Source organism: Anomalospiza imberbis, chromosome 38 (genome assembly GCF_031753505.1).
Source record: "Anomalospiza imberbis isolate Cuckoo-Finch-1a 21T00152 chromosome 38, ASM3175350v1, whole genome shotgun sequence".
NCBI classification, from domain to species: Eukaryota; Metazoa; Chordata; class Aves; order Passeriformes; family Viduidae; genus Anomalospiza; species Anomalospiza imberbis.
The window spans coordinates 397,139-408,029 of record NC_089718.1 but is presented as its reverse complement, the minus strand read 5'-3'; the positions used below and the strand labels follow the sequence as shown (position 1 = coordinate 408,029).

Genomic DNA, 10,891 nt, shown 5'->3' with positions numbered 1-10,891 from the left:
GCTCCTTTGTCCCTATACAGTGGTCCTGTGCCCGAGGCCTCCAAACACCACCTTGGGAGATCTCTGGGCCCTCTCCGAGGTGTTTGCAATTGAAAACATTCAGCCCATAGTCTCAGAAAATCACCAGAGGACAGGGCCAGCCGGACCTGTCTGCCCTGGCTACTTTTGTTTGGAGTAATCCTTGGATATACAGAATTTGGGAGGCCCAATTCTCATTTTGGCCATGGTCCCTGGACAAGGAGGCCAGTTCTTTTCCATAGGAAGGAAGGAACAGAGCCCCAGTGTTTCAGGGGCAGATGAGAGGTGACCACCAGAGGTCAAGGCCAGCCACAGCTGGTCGGTTTCTTTCTGTGAGATACCCTTGCATGGAGGAAACTTTTTAGGGAGAGTACCAATTTTGGCAATGGGCATCTGAAATGAGGGATGGTTCTTTTCATAGTAAGGAAAGCACAGAGCCCCAGTGCTCCAGGAGCTAATGAGAGGCAGCCCTTGACATCCCAAGATCAGCCAGATCTGTCAGGGGGCCCCTGGGAGGCCAAGCCAGCCAGACCTGTTCCATCTTCCCTCGGTTCCATGGGGCCCCACAGTGTCCCAATGGTCCCTTGCTTCCAGGAGGCCCTGAGGTGTCACAATGCCCCCTTGGGGACACGAGGCCCTGAAGGGTCAGAATGGCCTCCATGGTTCCATCAGGCCCCACAGAGTCATAATGGTCTCTGGGTCCATGAAGCCCCGCTGTGTCACCATGGCCTCTTGGTTCCATGGGCTCCAGTGGTGCCACAATGATCCCCTTGCTTCCATGAGGTCCCCACCGTGTCACAGTGATCTCCATGGGAAGGAAAGAACCGAGCCCCAGTGTGGCAGGGGCAGCCACCAGAGGCCAAGGCCAGCCAGACGTGACGGTACTGGCAGATTTTTCCTGGCAGCAACCCTTGGATATACAGAATTTTAGAGATGGAATCCCAATTTCAGACATGGACACCCAGAGGAGGACGGTTCTTTTCCATAGGAAGGAAAGCACGGAACACCGGTGTTTCAGGGGTAGATGAAAGCCGGCCATCAGAGGCCTGGGCCAGCCAGACCTCTCTGTCCTGGTAGCTTTTATCTGAAAGCAACCCTTGGATATAGGGAATTTGGGAGGTGGAACCCCAGTTTTGCCTTTTCTGCCTAGATAAGAAGGATGGTTCTTTTTCATAGGAAGGAAAGCACAGAGCCCCAGTGTTTCAACAGCACGGGAGAGGCAGCCCCCAAGAGGCCAAGGGCAGACAGACCTGTCTGTCCTGGCAGCTTTCACTTGGGAGCAATCCTTGGATGTAGAGTTGTGGAGGTGAAATCCCAATTTTGGCCATGGTCAAGATGGATGATTTTCTCCCATAGGAAAGTAAAGCATGAAGTCCAAGTGCTTTGGAAGAAGATGAGAGGTGGCCACCCTTAGGCCAAGCCAGCCAGACCTGTCTGTCCTGGCACTGTTTGTCCAGGGGCTATCCTTGGACATAGGGCGTTTTGGAGGTGCAATCTCATATCTGGCTGTGGGTGCCTGGACAGGAAGAAGAGTGTTTTTTATTAGGAAGGAAAGCACAGAGCCCCAGTGTTTCAAAGGTAGATGAGGGCCAGCCCTCCGGAAGCCAAGGCCAGCCAGACTTATCAGTCCTGGCAGCTTTTGTCTGGGAACTATCCTTGGATATAGGGAATTCTGGAGGCAGTTGCCCAGTTTTGGCCATGGGTGCCTAGTTGAGATGGATGTTTTTTCCCATAAGAAAGAAAAGCACATGGTCCCAGTGTCTCAAAGGCAGATGAGAGGTGGCCCCCAGGTAGCCAAGGCAGCCAGATCTGTGTCTCCTGGCAGATTTCATCTGGGAACAATCTTTGCACTTAAGGAAATTTGGAGAAGGAATCCCAGTTTTGGCCATAGGCCCCTGGAGGAGCAGGACAGTTCTCTCCCATAGGAAGGAAAGCCCAGAGCCCCAGGGCTTCAGGGGCACATGAGAAGCAGCCCTCGACATGCCAAGGTCAGCCAGACCTGTCCAGCAGCCCCCGGGAGGCCAAACCAGCCTCACCTGTTCCCTGTCCCCTTAGTCCCACAGTGTCCCAATGGTCTCCATGATTCCACGAGTCCCTGTAGTGTCACAATGTTCTCCTTTCTTCTGTAGTGTCACAATGGCCCCTGGCTTCCCTGAGGCCTTGCAATGTCACCATGGCCCCTTGGCTCCCTGCAGCCCCGCTGTGTCACAATGGCTCCTTGGTTCTACAGGCCCCACAGCTTCATCTTTGACCCTTCGTTCCATAGGGGTCCTGAGTTTCACAATGGTCCCCCCAATTCTGTGAGGCACCAGAGTGTCACAATGGCCTCTTTGCTTCCATGAGGTTCCATAGTGTCACCATGGTGTCCTCGGATCTGCATTGTCCCAATGTCCCTTGGTTCCATGAGTTTCTGGACTGTCAGCAATGGTTTCTTTGTTCCAACAGGGCCTTGATGTGTCACAAAGGCTCCTTGGTTCTGCATTGTCACAACTCACCCAGGGCTCCATGAGGTTCCCCAGTGTCACCATGGTGTCCTTGGGCCGCAGTGTCACAACTCACCCATGGCTCCATGAGGTTCCATAGGGTCACCATGGTGTCCTTGGGCCACAGTGTCACAACTCACCCATGGCTCCATGAGGTTCCCCAGTTTCACCATGGTGTCCTTGGGCCGCAGTGTCACAACTCTCCCACGGCTCCATGAGGTTCCATAGTGTCACCATGGTCGCTGTCAGAGGCTGGATGAGATCGATGTCCCGAGACACCTTGGGGGGAGGCCCACAAAGGCACAGGGGCTTAAAACACGGAGCACGTGCTCAGGCTATGGTCCGTACCCTGCCTTCTCCTGGGGTTTCTTTCTCACCCACACTGGAACCCCAGCAGTTGGTAGCCATATGCATTTCTTTCTGTGAAGCTTCTGTCTTCCTGTCTCTCTGTCTTCTCCTTCTAATGCTCTTGATATGGAACATCTTTGGTGCCTCAACAACTTCAGTGCTTCAAGGTTTCCAGGTGTAATGGGCTGAGGTAATGACGTTACTGCTATGGTGTTTTATGTTGACTTGGACGTTTTATTAAATCTTTTTCCAAAGTTTCTTGATTTTCTGTACTTTGCCAGTAAAATTTTGTGTCATTTTGACCTATTGAGAAGATATGGTTGGTGTTTCTCCTGTGCACCAAACTCCAGTAAAGGAACCCTTGGTTGCTGTGAGAAATGACTGCTCACTTTAAAATTGTTAAAAGGCTTATTCAACCTTAACAAAAATTACAACAAAAGGACTAAATAAGGACAAACAGGCCTGGGAGCTTCCCCCGTGGCTGCCGACCACGTGGCTGGCTCGTCTTCAAGATGGAAGCTTCGCCTTTTATACCCCGGGGTTGCCTCAGCCAACCCTGGCCCCTCCCACAGGCTGTCAGTCAACTCTTCTCTGCTGTTCATTGGTGGAGTCTGCTTTCCTGCGACTCGATTGGAGGGTCAGGTGCCGTCATGCCACACCCCCTCCCCCTAGGAACAAGTTTTTGTGCACGCCTTCTTTCTGCCTGTGCTGGATGACTCGGGCTGTCTGACGGTAACAGTACGGGGGAAAGGGACTGTGGGGAGAACAGAGGGCATCGAAACAACAGACTACAGCAACATAATTATACATCAATAAAGCTTCTCTTAGTATTCACACAGTATTCATCCCTTCATTGTGAGAGCAAATCACCTCATTATCCATCTATAACACAAAGGGACCCAAAGTCACCGTGAAAGGGCTTGGTTTGACCTAAAATTACCCAAAGAGACCTCACATCCACCCATATGGGCCTAAAATCATCCAAAGAGGTCTAAAATCCACCCTACAACTGCCCGCTTTATCCTAAAATCACCCAAATGGGCCTAAACCCCAACAGATTTGGCCTGAAATCAGCCAAAGGCATCTAAAATCCACCCTGCCCATTTTATCCTAAAATCACCCAATTGGGCCCAAACTCCACCCAAATGGGCCTCAAATCATCCAAAGGGATCTAAAATCCACCCTAAAACCAACCAGATTTGGCCTAAAATCAGCCAAAGGGGCCTAAAATCCACCCTAAAAGGCTTGAAATCACTCCAAGGGATCTGAAAGCCACCCTAAACCTGCCCAGTTTGGCCTAAAATCACTCAAATGGGCTTAAATTCTCCAGGATCGAGACCAAACCTAGCAGCAGAACCAGCACCAGCAGCAAGACTGAGACTGACACTGGAACTGAGATCAGCTCCACTACAGGACCGGCACCAGGACTAGGACCGAGAGCAAGACCAAAACCACACCAGAACTGGCACTGGGACCAAGACTGACACTGGGACCAGCACCAGGAGCGCTTCGGAACTGGGACTGGCACCGGCAGTGCTCCAGGACTGGGATTGGGATGGAGACTGGAACCTGGCACCTGCACTGGGACTGCTCTGGGACCGGGACCAGGACCGAGACCAGGAGCCCTCCAGGACTGAGACCGAGACCGGAACCAGCACCGAGACTGGCAGCGCTCTGGGACCGGGACCGAGACTGAGATTGGCACTGGAAGCACTCTGGGACCAAGACCAGCACCAGTAGCAGCACTAGGTCCAGAACCACTCCGAGACCAAGACTGAGACCAGCACTGAAACCAGCACCAGCACTGGCACCGAGAACGTCACCGCTCCGGGGCCCAGACTGGGACAGGGACTGGCACCGCTCTGGGGCCCAGACTGGGACCGGCACTGCCCTGGGATCAAGAGTGACACCAGGACTGGAATCAGCACCGGGAGTGCTCAAGGACCAAGATGGACACTGAGGCTGGCACCAGAACCGGTATCAGCACTGGGATCTCTTTGGGACCGGCACCAGGATTGCAAACGGGACTGGAAATGCGATTGGCACTGGGATCCCTCTGGGACCTCTGCGTTCCCTCCGGGGAGTTTTGGCTGCATCCCTGGGTGGAACTGGGAGGGACCCCTGGGCAGGGCAGGACCGCCTTGGTTCACATCATTCTGGTACAGCCATCCTGGTCCATATGGGCCTAGTTTGGATGGTGCCAGTCTATAGTCCTAATCCATATGGTCCCAGCCTGTGAAATCCCAGTCCATGGGATCTCAGGCTCTACAACCCCAGTCCATACGATCCCAATCCTTACAGTGACATTTCACTGCCAGCCTTCCTAACTTCACCCATGGTTGTTGCAGCTCCTGCACCGGGAATTAAATCAGGGCAGGGTCTTTGGTGGCAGCTGCCCTGGCTCAAGGGAGACACGGAGAGAGAAACAGAGCAGGCAAAGAAAGGCAGGAGAGAGAGTAGGACACAAACACAATCAGCTGAGAAGGTGGCAGTCTGAAAAACAGAACAGCAACTGACTGAAAATGAATGGGACAGAAATCAGTAACTCTGAAAGTTTTATTTGCTATCAAATACATCCCATCCAAACAGCCCCACACAATCCCAATCCCACCACTCCAAATTTGGATCCCACTTCTCCCGATCTCCTTCCAACCCCATCACACTCTGGCAGCTGTGGAATCGAGTGAGTTTGGTGCAGGACAGAGTTTTTTTGAGGTGGGAACAAGCCATTGTGAGGTGGGATTGAGCCCTTATGGGATAAAATTCAGTTGTTTCTGGTGGGATTTGAGTGGTTTTGAGGTGACAGATTGATCCCTCTTGACATTTGGAGTGCAAAGATGAGAAGAACATTGCCCAAAATCACCCCAGAATGCACAAATCCTCCAGAATATGTCTCCAAATCCTAAATTCCCCCTCAAAACCATATGAAATGGTGAGACTTTTGACATTTTTGATAAATTTCTTTCTTTTCACCCCTGTTTTAGCTGCTTTCAAGGGATGAAGATGAATCCCAAGAAAATTAAGGCCAAAGCAAAAGGAGAAGCAGCCAGGTGTGTCCCCATCATGGATCACAGGGAATGTGGGTCACCAGGGCTTTGCCCAGCGTGGTTCCTGCAGTGGGGATGGAGCTGGAGCAGCACACGAAGCTCTTCCCGCACTCGGGGCACTCGCAGGGCTTCCCTTACCGGTGCCTCCGTTGGTGTCTGGTCAAGAGAGAGCTGCTGGAGAAGCTCTTCCCACACTGGGGACACTCGTAGGGCCTCTCCCTGGTGTGGATGCGCTGGTGGGTGATGAGGGTGGAGTTGTGCTTGAATCCCTTCCCGCAGTCGGGACAGCAGAAGGGCCTCTCCTCCGTGTGAACCAGATAGTGCCGGAGGAGATGGGAGCTGATCCCAAATCCCTTCCCACATTTGGAACACTCATAGGGCCTCTCCCAGTGTGGATCTTTTGGTGCCTGCTCAGGGCAGCACGCTGCCTGAAACTCTTCCCACACTCCCCACACTCGTAGGGCTGTTCCCCAGTGTGGATGTTCTGGTGCCTGAGCAGGTGGGAACTCCTCCTGAAGTTCTTCCCACACTCCCCACACTCGTGGGGCCTCTCCCCAGTGTGGATGTTCTGGTGCCTGATCAGGTCGCAGCTCCTCCTGAAGCTCTTCCCACACTCCCTGCACTCGTGGGGCCTCTCCCCAGTGTGGATGCGCCGGTGCATGACAAGACTGCTGTTGTGCCTGAGAGTGTTTTGTGCTAACGGGCAGGAGCCACGAGAGCCCCAGCACACACACACACACACACACACACGGAGCAGCTCGGCAGTGAAGACACGGGAGGGTCCGGGCATGGAGCTCCAGCGAGGATTTGTGAGGGTCTGACGCTCAGCGGTCCAGGGGTTAAAGACAAAGACAAAGGAGGGTTTAGGGTATAAATGCAGGGAAAGAGGGGGTGGAGGAGAGATTCAGGGATCTGAGGGTTTAGGGGTGGTACACAGGGAAAGGGACTGATAGGGAATGCCAGGGTGGATAGGCGGGGACATAAACCAAGGGGAAGACAGGGAAGGGAGAATTTGCTAGAACATGAACATATGAGGGTAAAAGGGGTAGGAAAGGCCAACGGGTCAATGGGGAGGACAGAACTGGGACAAATTAACATAGTGCTGCAGAGCACCTTGGGGGAAGCTTCTGTCCTCACCCTGAGCTGTGAGGGATGCCCGGAGCCTAAGGTGCATTTCTCCAGGGGATTGCTGTTGCCCTCTCCCCAGTAAGCTCGCAGGCCTCCACAAACACACACTGGAGATGTCTGGGGCCGTTCATCATTTCTCTGCTCTCCAGCACCAAGGCAATGGACTCTGGCACAGCTCTGAGCTCGTGCCCGTGGCAGCCACCCCTGGCAATGGGGCTCCATGGAGCTGCTCTCAGGAAACCCCCCAAGAGTTGGGGAGTGCCCCAAAACTGCCTCAGGAGTGTGAGATACCCCGGGATCTCTTCATGAATGTAGACTATTCAAAAACTCACTCAATAATGGGCTCCCCCTATCTTAATCATTCCCCAAACTTTGGCTGTCTCATTCCAGACTCCAGACCGCCTCCCCAGTCCCAAACCATCCCACCCCTCCTGGACATCAAGACCCCCTTCCCAAGCTGGATTCCCCCATTTCACACCTCCCAAACCCGATCCCACCCATCCTGCCTCACCCAATGCCCATCTCACCCCTCCTGATTTGCATGCCACTTTGCCCAATCCCTTTCCAATCCAATTTCACCCTGAGAAGTGGTGGAATTGAGCGATTTTGGGGTGGGATTCAGTAGTTTTCAGTGGCATTGAGTGGTTTTGACATGACAGATAACCTTCTTGTCATTTGGAGTGCCAAGAAATAAGGACAACTAAACCAAATACCCCCCTCCCCCACCCCCATATCATCCTAAATGTCTCCCGGAATCCAAGATTCCCCAAAACACAAGTAAAATGTGAGGCTTTAGATGCCTTTGGTAAATTTGTTCATTTTTACCCCAATTTTCTGTGTTTTGAAGAGAGGAAGATAAAAGATAATTAGCAGTGGTCCTGTAGAAGGGTGTAGTTTTCTCTGAAGGTCTGGTGATAGAGTAGATGGGCCTGGTCTTCCTCTGGGAATCCAGCGGAGAAGAAGCTGATCCTTTGGGAATCCAGCGAAGAGGCTGTTCTGATGTCCCAGAAATGCTGATTTTTTGCAGGTAGGGATGCTTGGCTCTTCCCTCTGGGTGGAGCATCTCACAATGGGATGATGTAACCCCATCAGTCACACAGTGAGTCATTCAATGGCCCATGAACAGAAGATATCTCCCCGGAGGCAGACATTGTTCTTGGAAGAGATAAGAAAACTGCCCAGCTGAACAGAAGATACCTGCCCCACCTCCAACAGATGGCAAATAGAATATATGCTTATCTTACCAGCCAGGACAGAGACAGGGAGAGAGAAACAGAGCAGGCAAAGAGAGGCAGGAGAGAAAGGAGGACACAAACACAATCAGCTGAGAAGGTGGCACTCTGCAAACAGAACTGCAGCTGACTGAAAATGAATGGGACAGAAAGAAATAATTGTGTAACTTTATTTCCTATCAAAGTACAATTTCCTCCCTTTCTCAAAACCTCCTCCCGGTGTCATTCAGCAGGGCTGTCAGAAAGTTCTTTGTTCTGAGTGGATGTTCCAGGCTGCAGCCACAAGGCAACAGGGAATGGGGATTTTCCTGCTCGTGGGGAGTTTGACATCCTCGCTGAGGAGAGGAGGAGGCAGCAGAAGGAAAGGGCAGCTGGGCTTCACCCTTCCACAGGGAAGAACGGGGGGAAAAATCTCTTGTCACATCTGTAGCTGCTCCCACAGGGATGTGAAGGCTGATCCCTGACCCCCAAGGTTCACAGTCTGGGCTGCCCTCAGGGAATGCTCACCTGGTATTGAGGGGCAGTGTGGGAGCACCTGGATCTTGGAGCAACCAGCTGCCCCCCGTGTTTGGAGGTGCCTGAGGAGGGCTGGGACAATGCCAGGGACATCCTGCAGTGACATCCCCCCTGTCCTGCCCTGCGTGCACTCAGTCCCAAACCTGACCCTGATCCTGGTCTCAATCTCACTCCACGTTCAGACACACTCACAGTTCTGTATTTAATCTCATCCCAGTGCCAGACTCGTCTAGCTCCAGACCCAATCCCAACTCCAGCCCTAAAGCCAATCCCACATCTAGCCGTAACCCCAATCCCAGCTCTAATCCAAATCTCAGCCCCAACTCCAACCCCAGCCCCAGTTCCAGCCCCTTCCTAAACCCTCAGGCCCAAACCAAATCCCAGGTTTAGCCCTTCTGGGGGTTTGGGGGTGTCTCTGTCCCTCGGAGCCCGATGATGCTTGGGTGAGGTCACACAAGGGATGAGAGGGACAGAGACCCCCCCGGCCTCCCCAGGGATGAGAAGGTTGGAGAGCCCCCCCAGCCCCAAGTACACTCAGTGGTGGGAGGGACACAGAGCCCCTGGTCACCAGCCCTGCTCTTCCCACAAGTCACGTGGGATGAAAACACAAACAAGTCCCAAACATGAATGAACTGACAATAGAAGCAATTCTGTGGCAATTCCAAGTTTCATCGGTTCCTGCACAGCTCCAGCTCAGCTGCTGGCAGGTTCTGAAAAAAGAAAAGTGGAAGTTCAGCCCAACAGAGGTTATTAAAAGGAAGGGAAAGCTCTGTGTATCTGTCGCAAAGGCGACAGGCACAAAGGGAATTATGATTCTCACATTTGGCAAGGCCCTCAAGCCTGTGAATTCGGGACTTAATTGGGAATTTAGCTACTTGAGCTGGGCTTCTTGTAGGACTTTTAGCAGCCTTGTGTTCCTCGCCTTGGGGTGAATGAACCTTGTCAGTCTCGCTGGTATCATTTGGTCCCTTTCCTGCAGTGATTTTAACAAACTTTTCAAGGAAGGACAACAAAATATTTTCTTTACACTGGTCACCCACAACAGCCATTTTCCTCATAAGTTCTCCCATAAGTCCCTCAGAGGAAAGTGTGTCCAAGTTTCCAAGAGTTCCTCCAGAAAGAGCTAGAACCTCCTCAGAGGAGGGAACCATGCTCTTGTCAAAGGCACTTGGAGTCAGAGAACAGTGCCCTGAACTCTCTGCACTGAAATAATATCACAATCGGGTTAATAAAATTGTTAGAGAGATGCCTCTGCCCCAATTAGGGTTAAGGCTAACAAGACCAAATCCAAAGTGGATTTTATTGAACAGTAAATGTGAGGTAGGGGGAGAGATGGAAGAAAGAGAAAAGAGGGGAGAGCAAGAGAGTGACAGGGACAGAGACCTCCCCTGAGGTGGGGCAAGTGTGACATTGTCCCCTGTGTGCATGGCCTTCCCAGGGTGGGGGTTTTACACCTGAGCCAGTTTGGGAAAGGGGGGTGGTGTTCACTCCCCACCCCGAGCAGGGATTGCCTCACTGTTTGAGGGTGCAATGTAAGATGTAACCCAAAGTATGTTTTCAGTCACCATCTTCATAAACTGTGATAAACAGGTGGGGCAGTGTTCTTTATCTCTTCCATGACTCAGCCCTGATAACGCCCTCCAGGGGCTGTCTTCTGTTAATGGGCCATTGAGTGCCACTGCAGGACTGATAAAATTACATCATCCCATTGTGGGATGCTCCGCCCAGGGGGAGGAACCGAGCATTCCTACCTGGATAAAATCTCACCCTTGCAACACCAGGACCACCTTGCCTACTGGATTCCCAGAGGACAAGAGCTCCATAACAACCACTGGACCTTCAGAGGAAGACCAGACCCTTCCACAGGATCCCTGCTTCGACAGAATCACGTAATCATTCCAACAGGACTGCAGCCACCATTTCATCAGACTGCTACCACCACCCTGACCAACGGGGTGTCAGGTTATATCCTGACTGTCAGATTAAGTCAGTGTTTCTGTATCATTGCCTTGACCTTGATTTTCTTATTAAATTGTAATTCTGGCATAAATTCCCCCCCTGGTTTGCCCCAAACCAGTACAAAACTCAATGTGCGCACCCCTTGTTTTCTTCAGAAAAG

General features: G+C 52.2%; 1 pseudogene; it reads right to left on the bottom strand.

Moving 5' to 3' along the window:
* Positions 1–5,867: 5,867 nt before the first annotated feature.
* Positions 5,868–6,557, bottom strand: LOC137464201 (zinc finger protein 3-like; annotated as a pseudogene).
* Between the last annotated feature and the right edge of the window lie 4,334 nt (positions 6,558–10,891).